This window comes from Triticum urartu, chromosome 6A (genome assembly GCF_056163025.1).
Source record: "Triticum urartu cultivar PI428250 chromosome 6A, HENAU_Tu73, whole genome shotgun sequence".
Classification (NCBI taxonomy): domain Eukaryota; kingdom Viridiplantae; phylum Streptophyta; class Magnoliopsida; order Poales; family Poaceae; genus Triticum; species Triticum urartu.
Window position 1 is genome coordinate 198,711,171 of NC_141878.1, and position 21,431 is coordinate 198,732,601.

A 21,431-nucleotide genomic window follows, 5' to 3' on the forward strand; every position below is an offset into this window, starting at 1 on the left:
ACACGATTGCTCCCGTAAACCGGAGACAAACGTGGGAGGTTTGCGGGAGTCCGGACATGCGAAACGTCGCTCTCCGCCGCTCTGGCCCACCCAAAAGGAAGACCGAGGCCGCGCTTTTGTAGCATCCCACACTTTTTCCACGCCAAAATCCCTCACTCTCCACTCCCCGCCGCTCTCCATCCAATTCCCACTCTTTTCTCCCACGCTTTCCTTCACTCAGCTGCCGATGCATGGAACCGTCGGAGAACCTGTGGGAGATGGAGCCGGCGGAGGTGCCGGAGGATCCGAGCATCACGCTCGCCCAGAAGATCAGCTCGGAGACGTGGCAAAATCGACGCGTCAAAGAGAATGTCACAAAGAAGGAGAAGCTGAAGAAGCATATGGCCGCCGGTGGGCCTGGTGGTGGTGATGGGTGTGGTTGGCGTGGCGGACGAGGCGTCGGCGAGGCCGTGGCGGACGCCGCCAAAGAGGCGCGCCCACAGTACAGGCGGTGACGTGGCCGGAGCCTTACAAGCCTCCATACTACTACGTCGCCAAGCAGCTCGCAGCCCCTGCTGGTACGGTTCCTCACATTGTCAATGTTAACGCGGTGCCGCTCTTTTCCGAGTATTCTTCGCCGCCGCTCGTCCGGGCGAGGACGACGGATGGAGAGCAGATGGGTGCCCGCACGCTGTTTGCTGCAATGCCAAGAGTGGGGGAGCCGGCGTACGACGCACACAAGGAGATGCTCAATATCATCCATGACAGAGGCGAGGGAGAGGGGAGGGGGCTATGAGGACGGGCAGCTGGAAGACTCGGATCCCACCCAGTTCGGCAACTACCAGCAGTAGCAGTCCTACTCCCAGACGACCACGCAGCAGACCTACACCCATACCGGGTGTTGCACAGCAACAGCAGCATTGGGCCGCCAGAGAGCAGCATCAGGAGGGGGGAGGAGGAGGACGGCGACGATGATGATCCGGATGATATAGTCGGCGGTCTGAAGAAGAAGTGTCGTGGGATTGTCACGGGAGATGTCATGGTGTGAGGACTTAGTTGTGGAGCCATCACAACTAGGTTAACTTAAAGGGGTTAAGCAGGACAAAGGACACAGGGAGTTTATACTGGTTCGGCCCCTTACGGTGAAGGTAAAAGCCTAATCCAATTTGGGGTGGTATTGTTTATGTCTTGATTACCAGGGAGCGAATACGCTTGACCTAGCTTTCGATCTCTTGTTTCTTGCCCTAAGTCGCCGCTGGGTCATCCCTTTATATACATGTTGACACCCGGTGGCTTACAGAGTCCCTGCCGGCTCATCAACAACGTGTCCGGCTCGGTGACTAACTATATATGCCTTACAACATAAGTTATGCTCATATGGTGGTTTACACCTACGGGCCTTAAGTCGCCCTTGGGCCTTGGGCTCTCCATAAGTCATCCTCATGAACCGCCATATTCGACTCCTTCACGGGCTTTGTTTTGTGAGTCGCCATGAGTTAACCCGGCCCCTCCTGGGCGGGTTAACTCAGTAGCTATATCCTCAACATTAGGCCCCAGGTTGATTTGAACTTGTTCACATCAATATTCAACACTTAGAAAAATTCCTTCTTCATTACCTTCACGAGAACTGACAACTCGCCATGACATCATCCTCTGGAATCTTGATAACCCGCCGTGACGTCACCTGTTATTAATTTTACACAAAGCCAAAATATTTAATGTATCTCCTCCTTTTTAATGAATCTCTGAAAATCGAGGCATCTATACTGCCACATATCTGTCTTTGGTCTCCTCGATTCCCGCGCGTGTCACTTATCCATTTGCTTTATAAATAGAGTCGGGGGTCTCTTTCACTCCCCCCCTCCCGTGCCTCTTCTTCTTGCCTTCTTCCTCGCGACGCCCTAGTACGCGAGCTCTGTCGTCGCCATCGACCTTCACCTCTACTCCAACATTGGCCGCTGCATCAACCTGTTCGGATCAGATCTCCTCTGCGCACCTCCGCTGCTCAACAACCCCGGTTAGTCCTTCTTCTTCCTCTCCACATAGACCCATTAGGGTTTTGAATGGAGTTCATCAAGTTCGTCCTCATTCTTTGTTGCAGCACTCCTTTTTGAGATGAACTTGGTATCTTTCCTACGCGGTAATGTTTATAGTACTTATTTTTACTATCAAGGCGTCTCCTGTTAAACAGAAGACTCGATCTGGATCATATGAACTGCGCAAGCACCATAGTTTAAGTCTAGATATTTTCCATTTATCTAACACGCCGTAGATCCAAAATTATAACATCAATCTGTGAAACTTGTTTTCCATCACTTAGCAATTTTTCCTTTCTTAGATCTGTAAACCAATGACTGTATGGACGGCTTAACTTATTAAACCGTAATCCACCGGGTACCATTAGTCCCCTCTTAAGCCGTCAATCTCCGGCTTAAAACCTCTGTTTTCTTCATTATTATTTGTCCTTTAACCATAAGCCCGCTCAACCATGTGAACTTAAACCGGCATAACCTTTTTTCAAAAATAGCTAAGACATATACTTCTTGCAATTGGGTCAAATCCCGAGTTACCGAGCAAGATCTGAACAATCATGTCGCCACTGGTGCCTTAGCCAAAAAGGAGGATATCCCCTGGAGAGCTCCTGGTGATGAAGTCCTTCCTCAACCCAAAAATGGAGAAGTAATTGTTTTTACTGATCACTTGGATCGAGGGTTCAACCCTCCCGGCTCAAAGTTTTTTCGTGATGTGCTTCATTTCCTCCAACTGCACCCTCAAGACATCGGACCCAACTCTGTGTCTAGCCTTTGCAATTTTCAAGTATTCTATGAAGCCTATCTTCAAGAAGAACCCACGGTCGATCTATTCAGGGATTCTATTATTTAAATCACCAGACTGAATTTGTTGACGGACCATGCCAAGAACTTGGCGGAGTCATTATTCAAAAGAGGAAAGATGTCAGTTTTCCTCATGCCAAGCTCATAGTCACCCCAAAGATTGGAACCAGACGTGGTTCTATGTTAAAGACACAAACCCAGTTGGTGAGAATCCTCTGTCGGGTTACCGCGAGCACCGGCTTAACAACAACCATCCACTGCCCCAACGTCTTGATGCCAAGGAATGGGCTAAGTATGCACCTGCTTTCTCAAAACTTAGAGCCTTTATGGCCAACGGCTTAACAGGCATCGATTTTTTCCAGTGTTGGCTGTCTTGGAGTATCTTGCCATTAAGCCGCCGCTCCGGCTTAATGTGTGAATATACCGGTGATGTCAAAGATCCTCAGCGCCATTGTGATATTCAGCTATCCGAGGCAGAAGTTACTGAAGCCACCAAAAAGTTATTGAATGAGCCTGTAAAAGAGTGCAGCAAAACCGGACTTTGTCCCTTCTGCACGGTCAACCAGCCACCAGCCGTAAGAATTGCCCAAACTCTTACTTAATACATATTCTTTAATATACTTTTATAATCTTTCCAATTTTGAATAGGCTGATGATCCATTTTGGAAGAGGAAACTGCAAGATAAGCCGGCCAAAGCACCTCGTGTCAAGCACAAGGTCAGCAAGAAGCCCACCAAAAAGAAAACCGCCGAATCTGTCGAGTTAAACATTGATGATGATGATGACAATCATGAGTCAGAGGTAGAACTTGATTCACTTGGCTCCTTTTTCATGCATCTTATTGATAGTAATTGTTATCAGGACGACGCAAAGGCTAGCCGGGCAGGTGACACTGAGGTAATTATTCTTTCCTCTGGCTCAGAATCTCTGCCAACACAGAAAACCCGTCAAGCAAGCCGGAAAGTAAGATTTTCTCACCCTCTAGCTTACTTGGATCCAAACTTTCTTTTGAAAAAACAGCAACATGAAGCTCGCCGCACGACCCGGCATAGTGGCAATGTGATTACTTCTTTCGGCTTACCAGACGCCCCGCCTCGCAAACGCCGGCCAGAGGTCTCATATATTTATGACATACTTTACCCCAAGGCGGGTTATTTTCAACAACCTCTTAACCCGTCTGATTCAAACTATCAGGGGACTTCCCATTCCTCTTCTGGTGAGTCAACAGGAACACAGATTCCTGCTTTCAAGATTGTACCTGGGTAAGTTTATTTCCAAATATTCCGACTTGCCTACTTGATCATCCTCTTGACTTTCATTTATTGTTTACTTTTCAGGGCCCAAGCTAAACCCAGCAAGAGGGCCAGGTTAAATAAGTCGGTTAATGACTCCAATCCGCCTGAGCCGGAAAAACAACAACCAGAGCTTTCTCAACCAATTACTGACAACATTGTTGACGGTTTGCCACCACGGGATCATAATGCTGATATTGACCCAATGAATGATAACCCGTCTGATGCTAATCCGCCAAGTCCTATCAGGACAGCCAGTCCTGTTAAGCCGGTGGAGGAAAAAGATGCTGATGTCACCATTACTGGCCATGGTTTCACAACTTCGGGTCGTCCTACTACCTTATCCAGGCACGACGCCAAAGAAGAACTTTCTGCTAAAGATAAGGGCAAGTGGAAAGTAAACCTGGAGAGCTATACTCATTTCAGTGCCCAAGACCTCCATTCTGGCTATTTGAATCGCCTATATACCAGTTGTGACTTCGAAGCCGGCTTAGTGAACTTGATGAAGGAACACTATGAGGTAAATATTACAATTCCTTTCATATAAGTATATTTCCCTTAGCCGCCAAGTTTATTGGACATGACGGAACAGAATGTGTGGTAAACTTCAATAGTTGTATAGATAAAACTCAATAGCTAGATTGATGATAATAATACTTCAACTCTGCATATGTAGCCCCCAAGGGTCGGCTTAACAATTATGTTGAGCCGGGACTTCTGAATAGTAGAGATAAACATTGCATCCGTAGCCTCCAAGGGTCGGCTTAACAATTATGTTAAGTCGATACTTATCGCTTGTTGAAAAGCAAGAACCCAATCTGTAGGCTTTATAAGCTGGCTGACATTACTTGTCCAGGTCATAAATATGGCTGAGAACAAAGCAATATGCATTAGCCCCCAAGTGCCAAGGATAATACTTGCATTGTGCTTGGGACTTTCAAAATTTTGTCTTAAAAAGAGCAACATGCATTAGCCCCCAAGTGCCAAGAGTAATACTTGTATTGTGCTTGGGACTTTAAAGAGTAATCATGATCATAACTTTGTCTGTGTGTGCTGATGTCACAGGCTGAATTGGCTGAAAAAGACTCACAGCTTAATGATCTTAAAGCCAACATCAAAACTCAGCAATCAGAAACATCCAAGGCCAAGTCAGAACCGAAATTTGCTTTGGAGACTATTGAGCAGCTAAACCAGAACTTCAACTCAGAGAAAAATGTCTAGGAAACTGATAAGGCAACTCTATTGAAGAGAGCAGAAGAAGCTGAAACCGCGCTTAAACCGGTGACTGGTGAGTTATCCGGTTTAAAGCAGCAGATCAATATTATGTCATCAACCATCTTTGGTAAGAACATATCCCTCTTGTGTTGTATGAATCATATTAGAAACGTCTTCTGGCTTACCCATAACTTTATTGATACAGGTTCTCGGAGCGCTAAGTTGGGCTCAGATATGCGCATCCGGCTTAAGGCTGTCTACACTCTTGTAGAACAACTATATACTGGTGCCCAACGAATCATTGCTGCAACAATGCATAAGAAGACTCCTTCAACACTTATCCAAGACACTCTGAATCAATTGCTAGTGCTACCCAGAAGAATTGAGGACTTAAAACGGGGAGCTGCTAGAGCTGGTGCGTTAACTGCTTTAAGTCAGGCCAAAGCATGGTAGGACGATCTTGACCCGGAGGATTTGTCCAGTGGCTGCCCCAGTGTGAAAGAGGATGGATCAGACTTCAGTGTTGATGACTTCACAGAAATCGCGAGAGCTATGTGTCCATTAGCAAGCAAACTAGCTGATGAAACCAGCTTATCCACGTATCAGGCGGCTTATGATGCCGACAACAAGAAGATTGGCGCGCCGGTTCATGAGCCAACGGATCTTATTCCCTGACATTGATCCATCCAATCTTATTGATGATGATGCTGTGTTTAGAGCGTTGACCGGTATCAACTAGGCTACGCCTCACTTCCAGCCAATGGATAAGCAAGGAGTTGAGGACGAAGAAGAGGTGCAAGAAGATCCTGAAGCTTCAACCCGCCAACAATCATAAGCCAGTGTACTTATCAGAATATTTTACTGTACTGATAACTTTGATGAACGCTTTGGGCCATCAGATGCCTTGTAATAGGCTAGCTTAAACTCTTGATCTGCTATGCCATCATGCATATTTTGCTTTGCATGATACTATGGATCTGCCAAATTAAAATCAGCCACTTTGTGCTTATGATATTAGCAATTTGAATATGTTCCTGCATACAAACAGATTGCAAGTACCCTGGCGGTTTACCACTGGACGGGTCATATATAATGCCCAATATAAAACCACTAGTGACCAAAACAGTTCATAACCAGGGCCAATTTAACCATAACCATATGTAATCATAACAAATATATCATACCTTTGATATTTGATTATACTGTCGGCTTATCATAGCAATGCAGTAAGGGTGATAACCCAAAAAATTGAACACACAATGGTCTTTCTCAATTGTCATATACTGTCGGCTTATCATGTCATAAGCCGGAAGGGGTAATATCCCAAACCTTAGAGCATAAAGCTTCCAAGTAATTTAATATCATCGTATATTGGCGACTTATAGTCCAAAGCCAGGCCGGGTTAATAAACACCGGATATTTTTCTTATTGTATACTGGCGACTTATAGTACAAAGCCAGGCCGAGTTAATAAACACCGGATATTTGTAACAGTAGAAACTTCATTGGTTTTTAACATGTCTTAAAAGATAATCCTCAAATACAAAACTTCCAATAGAAGACAAAAGAAAACAAGGCAGTTCATAGGCTGCCAGGCCTAAAGATCAAGTTCTTTCAAGGGCCGCATAGCCACTGAGTTATACCTTCATACAAACCTTATAAGTCGGACCTCACATAACCAATCGTCGTTTTAACTCTGACAAGTTCAGGGTCTATATAAGATTGATCTGTCAAAAGTATAATGGGTCATTCCAGGATTACCTGGGCGGAGTGGCGGACTTAAAAAGGCTGGTTAACCCGGATTTTTAGGTGAATACACCTGGCTTCCAAGCCTGGCTTTTAAGCCTATTAAAAGGGTAACAAAAACTCTTGTCCGCTGAACAAAAAGCCCCCAAGTAATATTTTTGAGCTGTGCTCAATGGGCACATATGTTTGAGTTGTGCTTTGCAACAGACTCTCTTTGGGCCTTTTACCCTAGGTGGCAAGCTCCCAAGTGTTTTATAAACATGGCATATAAGCCGGATCAAAGGGTAATCATAGCTTCGCTCAATAAGCCGGAAGCCCCCATGTGACCATATGAAATTTCCATAAGACTCATTATTATTAAAGATAAAACGACAGAGGCCCTGCTTTATCAGGGATGTCGACTTTATTTTTTTATCAAAATATATACATTGTCAAAATATGTATATCAGAAGAGCCCATGGCTCAGGTATAGTAAGGCCGAAGATGAGCAATATTCCACGGTCGATGGGTCTCCTCCTCAGACGTGCGTGAGTCTTTGTTGTCTCGAACATCGATAAGGTAGTATGACTCATTGTTCAGATTCTTGCTGACCACAAAAGGTCCTTCCCAAGGCGGGGATAGCTTGTGCATATCAGTTTGATCCTGGATAAGCCGGAGCACAAAATCACCTTCCTGAAAGGTTCTGGTTTTAACCCGGCGGCTGTGATAGCGGCGCAGATCTTGCTGGTAAATCCCTGAACGAGCGATCGCAAGGTCACACACCTCATCCAACAGGTCAAGTGCATCATGACGTACTTTTTCATTATCAACTTCAACATAAGTCGCGACGCGAGGTGAGTCGTGACGGATGTCACTGGGGAGAACTGCTTCTGCTCCATAAGCCATGACAAAAGGCGTATAACCCGTAGATATGTTGGGGGTAGTATTGATACTCCATATGACTTATGGTAACTCTTTCACCCAACAACCCGGTGTTCTCTGCAAAGGAACCATAAGCCGAGGCTTGATGCCTCTCAAAATTTCTTGATTGGCTCTCTCAACTTGACCATTAGATTGGGGGTGAGCCACTGATGACACGTCAAGCCGGATATGCTCACATTGACAAAATTCTTTCATAGCACCCTTGGATAGATTAGTGCCATTATCAGTTATGATACTGTGGGGAAAACCAAAATGGAAAATCACCCTTTTAATGAATTGAACCGTCGTTGCCGCGTCACATTTACTGACCGGCTCTGCCTCAACCCACTTTGTAAATTTCTCAACTACTACAAGAAGGTGCGTTTATTTATCCTTGGACCTTTTGAAAGGTCCAACCATATCGAGCCCCAAGTCTGCAAACGGACAAGTAATTGGAATCATCCTCAATTCTTGAGCCGACACATGTGCTCGTCGTGAAAATTTTGGACATCCATCACACCTACTGACCAGGTCTTCGGCATCAGCATGAGCCGTCAGCCAATAAAATCCATGATGAAAAGCCTTAGCCACAAGAGATTTAGAGCCGGCATGATGACCACAATCTCGTTCATGAATCTCTCGCAGAATCTCACGGCCTTCTTTAGGTGAAACACAACATTGAAACGCCCATGTGACGCTGCAATGATGTAGCTCTCCATTGAAAATGGTCATTGATTTGGACCACTAGGCTATCTGCCTGGCCAAGGTTTCATCCTCAGGTAACTCGCCCCGACTCATATATGCCAAATATGAAACCGTCCAATCAGGAATTACATGAAGAGTTGCCACCAATTGCGCTTCTGGGTCAAGAATAGCAAGATCTTCCTTTGTAGGCAACTTGACTGAAGGGTTATGCAGAATATCTAAGAAAGTATTAGGTGGCACCGGCTTACGCTGAGAGCCTAGCCGGCTTAAAGCATCAGTCGCCTCGTTCTTCCTTCGATCAATATGCTCAACCTGATAACCCCTTGAAATGACCCACAATAGCATCAACCTCTCGACGATAAGCCGCCATGAGAGGATCCTTAGAATCCCAAGTACCAGAAACTTGTTGAGCTACCAAATCTGAATCGCCAAAGCACCTCACCCGGCTTAAGTTCATCTCCTTAGCCATTCGAAGATCGTGGAGCAAGGCCTCATATTAAGCTGCATTGTTAGTGCAAGGGAACATCAACCGGAGAACATAACACAATTTATCACCTCGAGGGGAAGCCAACACAACTCCAGCCCCCGAGCCCTCCAATTTCCTGGACTCGTCAAAGTGAATAGTCCAATATGTGTTATCCGGCTTTTCTTCAGGAATCTGCAGCTCTGTCCAGTCATTGATGAAATCCACCAGTGCTTGAGACTTGATGGTCGTGCGAAGCATATACTTCAAACCATGAGGTCCAAGCTCAATGGCCCATTTGGCTATCCGACCTGTGGCTTCTCTGTTTTGAATAATACCCCCTAAAGGAGCATAACTAACCACAGTGATGGGATGACCCAAAAAATATTGCTTAAGCTTCTGGATGGCCATGAACACCCCATATACAAGCTTTTGCCAGTGCGGATACCTCTGCTTGGACTCAATAAGTACTTCATTGATGTAGTAAACCAGCCTTTGAACCGGGTATTCCTTGCCTGCCTCCTTCCGTTCCACCACAACAGCTACGCTGACAGCTCGGGCATTAGCAGCCACATATAATAACAACGGCTCCTTATCAATAGGGGCAACAAGAACGGGCGGCTTAGTCAGCCGCTTCTTCAAGTCCTCAAATGTTGCATTAGTGGCATCACTCCAGACAAAGTTATCTGTCTTTTTCATCATCTGATACAGAGGGATAACCTTCTCTCCCAACCGGCTTATAAACCGGCTTAAAGCCGCTATACGACCCGCCAGACTTGAACATCATTGATACACGCCGGCTTAGCCAAAGAAGTAATGGCTTTGATCTTCTCCGGATTAGCTTCAATGCCTCTGTTAGAAACCAGAAAACCCAAGAGCTTGCCTGCCGGCACACCAAAAACACATTTGGTCGTGTTAAGCATCATCTTATAAACCCGGAGGTTATCAAAGGTCTCCTTCAAATCGTCTATCAATGTTTCCTTCTTTCTGGATTTCACCACTATATCATCCACATAAGCATGAAAATTGCGCCCATTCTGATTATGAAGACAATTCTGCACACATCGTTGGTAAGTCGCATGGGCACTTTTGAGCCCAAAAGGCATAGACACATAACAGAAGGCTCCAAATGGAGTGATAAAAGTTATCTTCTCCTGGTCCTTAACTGCTATCTTGATGTGATGATAACCAGAATAAGCATCCAAAAAACTCAAACGCTCACAACCCGTCGTAGCATCAATAATTTGATCAATACGAAGGAGAGCAAAAGGAGCCGAACAAGCCTTGTTTAAATCCATGTAATCCACACACATACGCCAAGTGTCGTTCTTCTTAAGTACCAGCACCGGGTTAGCCAACCACTCAGGATGAAAAACTTCAACAATGAACCCGACCGCCAAGAGCCGTGCCACTTCTTCACCAATGGTCTTTCGCCTTTCTTCATTAAAATGACGAAGAAACTGCTTCACCGGCTTAAACTTTGGATCAATATTAAGACTGTGCTCAGCGAGCTCCCTCGGTACACCTGGCATGTCAAAAGGCTTCCATGAAAAAATATCCCGGTTCTCATGGATGAACTCGATGAGCGCGCTTTCCTATTTCGGATCCAGATTAGCACTGATGCTGAACTTCTTAGATGAATCACCAGGAACGAAGTCAACTAGCTTGGTGTCATCCGCCGATTTAAACTTCAACGCCGGGTCATGCTCTGTACTTGGGCTTTTCAGAGATGTCATGTCAGCCGGGTCAACATTGTCCTTATAGAACTTCAATTCCTCTGTGGCACAAACTGACTCCGCATAAGCCGCGTCCCCTTCTTCACATTCCAAAGCTATCTTTCGGCTTCCATGCACTGTGATAGTTCCCTTGTAACCCGGCATCTTGAGCTGCAGATAAACATAACAAGGCCGTGCCATGAACTTGACATAAGCCGGACGCCCAAACAGAGCATGATAAGGGCTTTGAATATTGACCATCTCAAAGGTTAATGTCTCAGCCCGGGAATCATATTCATCCCCAAAGGCCACCTCCAAAGCAATCTTGCCTACCAGATATGCCGACTTACCAGGCACCACTCCATGGAAAACAGTATTGGACGGCTTAAGATTTTTATCAGTCAACCCCATACGACAGAAAGTATCATAATAAAGGATATTGATGCTGCTACCCCCATCCATGAGTACCTTAGTGAACTTGTACCCTCCAACCTGAGGCACCACAACCAAAGCCAGATGACCCGGATTATCAACCCGGGGCAGGTGATCCTCTCGACTCCACACAATGGGTTGCTCAGACCATCGCAAGTAACGGGGAATCGCATGCTCAACGGCATTCACATCCCTTTTATAGAGCTTCTGATCCCGCTTGCATAAACTCATGGTGAAGACGTGGTATTGCCCAATATTCAGCTTCTTCAGGTTATTCTGATAACCAGGCTGATGCTGCTGCTGGTTGTCCTGGCCAGACTGTTGATGAAAACCGCCTTGATTGCCTTGATTACCTTGGAATCCATAGTTAGAGCCACTGCCACCATAACCCGGACCATGAGAGCCGGATCTTGAGCCGCCACCTGGCCCATGATTGTGTTGAAAGAGATTGGAATTTTTGTACTCCTTCATGATGAAGCAATCCTTCCAAAGGTGATTGGACAGCCTTTCGCGTGTACCATGCCTCGGGCAGGGTTGATTCAACATTTGCTCAAGATTGAAGCCTGATCCCCCATGCCGTGGGGCGGTTTGCCCTTACGAAGCTGACCATTATTCTGTGCATTGGTGTTCGCCACAAAGTCCAAACTATTATCAGCCTTACGCTTACCATTGCCTCCCTGGTTTGCCGGATTATGATGCGCTACGTCTTGAGCTTGTGTTGGTTTTCCCCGAAGAGGAAGGGATGATGCAGTAGAGTAGCATAAGTATTTCCCTCAGTTTTTGAGAACCAAGGTATCAATCCAGTAGGAGGCCACGCTCAAGTCCCTCGTACCTGCACAAAACGATAGCTACTCACAACCAACGCGATTAGGGGTTGTAAATCCCTTCACGGTCACTTACGAGAGTGAGATCTGATAGATATAATATTTTTGGTATAAAGATGCAAAGTAAAAAGTAAAGGCAAAGTAAAAAAGCAAAGCAAGATTAAAGTGATGGAGATTGATATGATGAGAATAGACCCGGGGGCCATAGGTTTCACTAGTGGCTTCTCTCAAGAGCATAAGTATTCTACGGTGGGTGAACAAATTACTGTTGAGCAATTGACAGAATTGAGCATAGTTATGAGAATATCTAGGCATGATCATGTATATAGGCATCACGTCCGTGACAAGTAGACCGAAACGATTCTGCATCTACTACTATTACTCCACTCATCGACCGCTATCCAGCATGCATCTAGAGTATTAAGTTAAAAATAGAGTAACGCCTTAAGCAAGATGACATGATGTAGAGAGATAAATTCATGCAATATGAAATAAACCCCATCTTGTTATCCTCGATGGCAACGATGCAATACGTGCCTTGCTGCCCCTTCTGTCACTGGGAAAGGACACTGCAAGATCGAACCCAAAGCTAAGCACTTCTCCCATGGCAAGAACTACCAATCTAGTTGGCCAAACCAAACGGATAATTCGAAGAGACTTGCAAAGATAACCAATCATACATAAAAGAATTCAGAGAAGATTCAAATATTATTCATAGATAGACTTGATCATAAACCCACAATTCATCGGTCTCAACAAACACACCGCAAAAAGAAGATTACATCGAATAGATCTCCACAAGAGAGGGGGAGAACTTTGTATTGAGATCCAAAAAGAGAGAATAAGCCATCTAGCTACTAACTATGGACCCGAAGGTCTGAGGTAAACTACTCACACTTCATCGGAGGGGCTAGGATGATGTAGAAGCCCTCCGTGATGACGGCCCTCTTCCGGTGGAGCTCCGGAACAGGCCCCAAGATGGGATCTCGTGGATACAGAAAGTTGCAGCGGTGGAATTAGGTTTTTGGCTCCTGTTCTGATTGTTTGGGGGTATGTAGGTATATATAGGAGGAAGGAGTACGTCGGTGGAGCACCGAGGGGCCCATGAGGCAGGGGGCGCGCCCTAGGGGGGCGCCCCCCACCCTCGTGACCTCCTCTTTGACTCCTTGGAGTAGGGTCCAAGTCTCCTGGATCACGTTCGGTGAGAAAATCACGTTCCCGAAGATTTTATTCCGTTTGGACTCTGTTTGATATTCTGTTTCTCCGAAACACTGAAATAGGCAAAAAAACAGCAATTCTGGGCTCGGCCTCCGGTTAATAGGTTAGTCCCAAAAATAATATAAAAGTGGAAAATAAAGCCCAATATAGTCTAAAACAATAGATAATATAGCATGGAGCAATCAAAAATTATAGATACGTTGGAGACGTATCAGGCATCCCCAAGCTTAATTCCTGCTCGTCCTCGAGTAGGTAAATGATAAAAAAGAATTTTTGATGCGGAGTGCTACTTGGCATAATTTTAATGCAAATCTCCTTAATTGTGATATGAATATTCAGATTTGAAAGATTCAAGACAAAAGTTTATATTGACATAAAAATAATAATACTTCAAGCATACTAACAAAGCAATTATGTCTTCTCAAAATAACATGGCCAAAGAAATCTATCCCTACAAAATCATATAGTCTGGCTATGCTCCATCTTCACCACACAAAGTATTTAAATCATGCACAACCCCGATGACAAGCCAAGCAATTGTTTCATACTCTAACTTTTTCAAAACTTTTTCAATCTTCACGCAATACATGAGCGTGAGCCATGGATATAACACTATAGGTGGAATAGAATGGTGGTTGTGGAGAAGACAAAAAGGAGGGGAAGATAGTCTCACATCAACTAGGCGTATCAACGGGCTATGGAGATGCCAATCAATAGATATCAATATGAGTGAGTAGGGATTGCCATGCAACGGATGCACTAGAGCTATAAATGTATGAAAGCTCAACAAAACAAACTAGTGGGTGTGCATCCAACTCGCTTGCTCACGAAGACCTAGGGCACTTGAGGAGGCCCATCATTGGAATATACAAGCCAAGTTCTATAATATAAAATTCCCACTAGTATATGAAAGTGATAACATGAGAGACTCTCTACTATGAAGATCATGGTGCTACTTTGAAGCACAAGTGTGGTAAAAGGATAGTAGCATTGCCCCTTTTTATTTATTTTCTCTTTTTTTGGGCCTTCTTTTTTTTCTTTGGCCTTTCTCTTTTTTGGGGACAATGCTCTATTAAATGATGATCATCACACTTTTATTTATTTACAACTCAATGATTACAACTCGATTCTAAAACAAAGTATGACTCTATATGGATGCCTCCGGCGGTGTACCGGGATATGCAATGAATCAAGAGTGACAAGTATGAAGAAATTATGAACGGTGGCTTTGCCACAAACACTATGTCAACTACATGATCATGCTAAGCAATATGACAATGATGAATGTGTCATGATGAACTAGATGGTGGAAAGTTGCATGGCAATATATCTCGGAATGGCTATGGAAATGCCATAATAGGTAGGTATGGTGGCTGTTTTGAGGAAGGTATATGGTAGGTGTATGATACCGACGAAAGGTGCGCGGTATTAGAGAGGCTAGCAAAGGTGGAAGGGTGAGAGTGCGTATGATCCATGGACTCAACATTAGTCATAAAGAACTCATATACTTATTGCAAAAATCTAGAAGTTATCAAAGCAAAGTATTACGCGCATGCTCCTAGGGGGATAGATTGGTAGGAAAAGACCATCGCTCGTCCCTGACCGCCACTCATAAGGAAGACAATCAATAAATAAATCATGCTCCGACTTCATCACATAACGGTTCACCATACGTGCATGCTACGGGAATCACAAACTTTAACACAAGTATTCTTTAAATTCACAACTACTCAACTAGCATGACTTTAATATTATCACCTCCATATCTCAAAACAATTATCATGCTTCAATCTTTTCTTAGTATTCAACACACTCAAAAGAAAGTTTCACAAATCTTGAATACCAAGCATATTATTATTAAGCAAATTACCATGCTATTAAGAGACTCTCAAAATAATTTAAGTGAAGCAGGAGAGATCAATAGTTTCCTTAAAACAAATCCACCACCGTGCTCTAAAAGATCTAAGTGAAGCACATAGAGCAAAATTATAACACTCAAAAGATATAAGTGAAGTACATAGAGAAAAACTACATAGCTCAAAAGATATAAGTGAAGCACATAGAGCAAAACTACTTAGCTCAAAAGATATAAGTGAAGCACATAGAGTACTCTATCAAATTTTAATTCATGTATGGCTCTCTCAAAATGTGTATACATCAAGGATGATTGTGGCATACTAAGACACAAAGACACAAATAATACAAGACGCTCCAAGCAAAACACATATCATGTGGTGAATAAAAATATAGCTCCAAGTAAATTACCGATGGAAGTGGACGAAAGAGGGGATGCCTTCCGGGGCATCCCCAAGCTTTGACTTTTTGGTGTCCTTGGATTATCTTGGGGGTGCCATGGGCATCCCCGGCTCTTGCCACTCCTTGTTCCATAATCCATCAAAAGAATTCACCCAAAACTTGAAAACTTCACAACACAAAACTCAAAATAGAAAACTCGTGAGCTCCGTTAGCGAAAGAAAACAAAAGACCACTTCAAGGTACTGTAATGAACTCATTATTTATTTATATTGGTGTTAAACCTACTGTATTCCAATTTCTCTATGGATTATAAACTATTTTACTAACCATAGATTCATCAAAATAAGCAAACAACACACGAAAAACAGAATCTGTCAAAAACAGAACAGTCTGTAGTAATATGTAGCTAGCGCAAGATCTGGAACCCCAAAAATTCTAAAATAAATTGCTGGACGTGAGGAATTTATCTATTAATCATATTTAAAAAGAATTAACTAAATATCACTCTTCAAATAAAAATGACAGCAGTTCTCGTGAACGCTAAAGTTTCTATTTTTTACAGCAAGTTCAACAAGACTTTCCCCAGGTTTTCCCAACGGTTCTACTTGGCACAAACACTAATTAAACACAAAAAACACAACCAAAACAGAGGCTAAATAATTTATTTATTACTAAGCAGGAGCAAAAAGCAAGGAATAAAAATAAAATTGGGTTGCCTCCCAACAAGCGCTATCGTTTAACGCCCCTAGGTAGGCATAAAAGCGAGGATAGATCTAAGTATTGCCATCTTTGGTAGGCAATCCATAAGTGGCTCTCATGATAGTTTCATATGGTAATTTTATTTTCTTTCTTGGAAAGTGTTCCATGCCCTTTTTTAATGGAAATTGAAATCTAATATTCCCCTCCTTCATATCAATAATCGCACTAACCATTCTAAGGAAAGGTCTACCAAGAATTATAGGGCAAGAAGGATTGCAATCTATATCAAGAACAATGAAATATACGGGCACATAATTCCTATTTGCAACAATAAGAACATCATTAATCCTTCCCATAGGTTTCTTAATAGTGGAATACGCAAGATGCAAGTTTAGAGAGCAATCATCAAAATTACGGAAATCTAGTAAATCACACAAAGTCTTGGGAATAGTAGAGACACTAGCACCCAAATCACACAAAGCATAAAACTCATGATCTTTAATTTTAATTTTAATAGTTGGTTCCCACTCATCATAGAGTTTTCTAGGGATAGAAACTTTCAACTCAAGTTTTTCTTCATAAGATTGCATCAAGGCATCAACAATATGTTCGGTGAAGGCTTTATTTTGACTATAAGCATGTGGAGAATTTAGCACGGATTGCAACAAGGAAATACAATCAATTAAAGAGCAACTTTCATAATTAAATTCCTTGAAATCCAATATAGTCGGTTTAGCAACATCTAGATTTTTATTTCTTTCAATCCCACTTTCATCAATTTCACCATAAAGATCTAAATACTTCGAATTTTTAGAATGCCTTCTAGGTAAAGGAAGATCATATTCATTTTCATTAAGATTCATATTGCAAAATAAAGATTTAATAGGGGACACATCAATAACTTTTAGATCTTCATCTTGATTTTCATAGGAATTGGAAGAACACGCTTTAATAAAGGCATCTTTGGAAGCACGCATCCTAGCGGTTCTTTCCTTGCACTCATCAATGGAATTTCTCATGGCTTTGAGAGACTCATTGATATCATGCTTAGGAGGAATAGATCTAAGCTTTAAAGAATCAACCTCAAGGGAAATTCTATCAACGTTCCTAGCCAAACCATCAACTTTAAGCAATTTCTCTTCAAGCAAAGCATTAAAATTCTTTTGTGAATTCATAAACTCTTTAACACTATTCTCAAATTCAGAGGGCATCTTATTATAATTTCCATAAGAGTTGTTGTAGGAATTCCCATAATTATTAGAAGGATTACTAGGATATGGCGTAGGATTAAAATTCCCTCTATAAGCGTTGTTACCAAAATTATTCCTACCAACAAAATTCACATCAATAGATTCATTGTTATTCTCAATCAAAGTAGACAAAGGCATATCATTAGGATCAGAAGAAACACTCTTAGTAGCAAATAATTTCATAAGTTCATCCATCTTTCCACTCAAAACATTGATTTCTTCTATCGCATGCACTTTTTTATTAGAAGATCTTTCAGTATGCCATTGAGAATAATTAACCATAATATTATCTAGGAGTTTAGTAGCATCTCCTAAAGTGATTTCCATAAAAGTGCCTCCCACGGCTGAATCTAAAAGATTTCTAGAAGCAAAATTCAATCCGGCATAAAAATTTTGTATGATCATCCACAAATTCAAACCATGAGTAGGGCAATTATGTATCATTAATTTCATTCTCTCCCAAGCTCGTGCAACATGTTCATGATCAAGTTGCTTAAAATTCATAATATCGTTTCTAAGAGAAATGATCTTAGCGGGAGGGAAATACATAGAGATAAAAGCATCTTTGCACTTGTTCCAAGAATCAATACTATTCTTAGGCAAAGACGAAAACCAAGCTTTAGCATGATCTCTAAGCAAAAAAGGAAATAGCTTCAATTTAACGACATCATTATCGACATCCTTTTTCTTTTGCATATCACATAAATCAACGAAGCTATTCAGATGAGTAGCAGCATCTTCACTAGGAAGGCCGGCGAATTGATCTTTCATAACAAGATTCAACAAAGCATCATTGATTTCACAAGATTCCGTATTAGCAAGAGGAGCAATCGGAGTGCTGAGGAAATCATTATTATTGGTATTGGTGAAGTCACACAATTTGGTAGTATCTTGAGCCATCGCGACAAACAAGCAATCTAACACACGAGCAAACAAAAAGGCAAGCAGGCAAAAGTGGCAAATAGAGAGGGAGGATAGAGAGAGAGAGGGCGAATAAAACGGCAAAGGTGAAGTGGGGGAGAGGAAAACGAGAGGCAAATGGAAAATAATGTAATGCGGGAGATAGGGATTGTGATGGGTACTTGGTATGTTGACTTTTTGCGCAGACTCCCCGGCAACGGCGCCAGAAATCCTTCTTGCTACGTCTTGAGCTTGTGTTGGTTTTCCCCGAAGAGGAAGGGATGATGCAGCAGAGTAGCGTAAGTATTTCCCTCAGTTTTTGAGAACCAAGGTATCAATCCAGTAGGAGGCCACGCTCAAGTCCCTCGTACCTGCACAAAACGATAGCTACTCGCAACCAACGCGATTAGGGGTTGTCAATCCCTTCACGGTCACTTACGAGAGTGAGATCTGAAAGATATAATATTTTTGGTATTTTTGGTATAAAGATGCAAAGTAAAAAGTAAAGGCAAAGTAAGATTAAAGTGATGGAGATTGATATGATGAGAATAGACCCGGGGGCCATAGGCTTCACTAGTGGCTTCTCTCAAGAGCATAAGTATTCTACGATGGGTGAACAAATTACTGTTGAGCAATTGACAGAATTGAGCATAGTTATGAGAATATCTAGGCATAATAATGTATATAGGCATCACGTCCGTGACAAGTAGACCGAAATGATTCTGCATCTACTACTATTACTCCACTCATCGACCGCTATCCAGCATGCATCTAGAGTATTAAGTTAAAAACAGAGTAACACCTTAAGCAAGATGACATGATGTAGAGAGATAAATTCATGCAATATGAAATAAACCCCATCTTGTTATCCTCGATGGCAACGATGCAATACGTGCCTTGCTGCCCCTTCTGTCACTGGGAAAGGACACTGCAAGATCGAACCCAAAGCTAAGCACTTCTCCCATGGCAAGAACTACCAATCTAGTTGGCCAAACCAAACGGATAATTCGAAGAGACTTGCAAAGATAACCAATCATACATAAAAGAATTCAGAGAAGATTCAAATATTATTCATAGATAGACTTGATCATAAACCCACAATTCATCGGTCTCAACAAACACACCGCAAAAAGAAGATTACATCGAATAGATCTCCACAAGAGAGGGGGAGAACTTTGTATTGAGATCCAAAAAGAGAGAATAAGCCATCTAGCTACTAACTATGGACCCGAAGGTCTGAGGTAAACTACTCACAGTTTATCGGAGGGGCTAGGATGATGTAGAAGCCCTCCGTGATGACGGCCCTCTTCCGGTGGAGCTCCGGAACAGGCCCCAAGATGGGATCTCGTGGATACAGAAAGTTGCAGCGGTGGAATTAGGTTTTTGGCTCCTGTTCTGATCGTTTGGGGGTATGTAGGTATATATAGGAGGAAGGAGTACGTCGGTGGAGCACCGAGGGGCCCATGAGGCAGGGGGCGCGCCCTAGGGGGGCGCCCCCCACCCTCGTGACCTCCTCTTTGACTCCTTGGAGTAGGGTCCAAGTCTCCTGTATCACGTTCGGTGAGAAAATCACGTTCCCGAAGATTTTATTCCGTTTGGACTCTGTTTGATATTCTGTTTCTCGGAAACACTGAAATAGGCAAAAAAACAGCAATTCTGGGCTGGGCCTCCGGTTAATAGGTTAGTCCCAAAAATAATATAAAAGTGGAAAATAAAGCCCAATATAGTCCAAAACAATAGATAATATAGCATGGAGCAATCAAACATTATAGATACGTTGGAGACGTATCATGTTGCTGCCCTCTGGTGTTGCTGCTCTTCTTTCCCTTTCCTGGTTTTTCATCGTCAGACTCGGAGTCCTTGGTACCATCTGAGTCAGCATACTTAACCAGAGCCGCCATCAGCTCCCCCATATTACCGCAGTGGCGCTTGAGCCACCCCAACTTCTGTTTGAGGGGCAAAAAATGACAATTCTTCTCCAACATCAAGACTGCTGAGCCGGCGTTGATTTGATCCTAAGAATGCAAAATAGTTGAGACTCGTCGTACCCAACGGGTTGTTTACTCGCCCTCTTCCTGGACGCAGGCGTCTAGATCCACAATTGACATAGGCTGCTTGCATGTATCCTTAAAATTCTGAATAAAACGAGCCTTTAACTCGGCCCATGACCCGATGGAGTTAGCCGGTAGCCCCTTCAACCAGGTGCGAGCCGTTCCGTCCAACACCATGGTGAAATATTTAGCACACGCAGCATCGCTAACATCCAGCAGTTCCATGGCCATCTCATAGCTCTCGACCCATGCCTCAGGGGGTAAGTCGGCCGTATAATTAGGTACTTTGTGAGGGCCTTTGAAGTCCTTGGGCAAATGCTTGTTACGTAGAGCCGGCACCGAACACGGCACACCCAAAGTCCTGAAAGTCACACCTGTCTCCACCGAAGTTGCCGGACGAGCCGGGGAATGCTGATGAGCCGCATACTGAGCCGCCAGCTCAACCTCACGACGCGCTCTTCCTTGATCCACTACGTTCTGGGCATTAGCCCCGCCGCCTGCCGGGTTATGTCCACGGGGCGGGTTGCGATACCATCCACTGCTTGATATAGTTGGCTCCTCGATATGCCTGCTATAACTCTGACTTGGGCGAGGGGTTGAATGGATCCTCTCATGACTAAATAAGCTGCCTGCTGAGTCAAAGCTGTCTGAAGCAATTCTCTAGCCCGTTGTATCTCCATTGCCGCCGGTGACTCACCCTCAACTGGTACAGTGGCCAGTCGTGTCGCCGCAGCAATCATATTATCCAAATGGTTAGAATAATGACCTGGCGGCGTTGGCACGTGCTGAGGTGGAGTTGTATTCAGACGTGGTGGCGCTGTGGTACATGTCCGAACCGGTGCTCCTGTCCTAGGTGCTTCACCCCGGTTTACCTCTGGCGGGTTGCTGGGTCCTGCTCCAGGCATGTTAAAAAGATTTCTCATCTCGTAAACCGAAGGTAAACGAGTCTGATG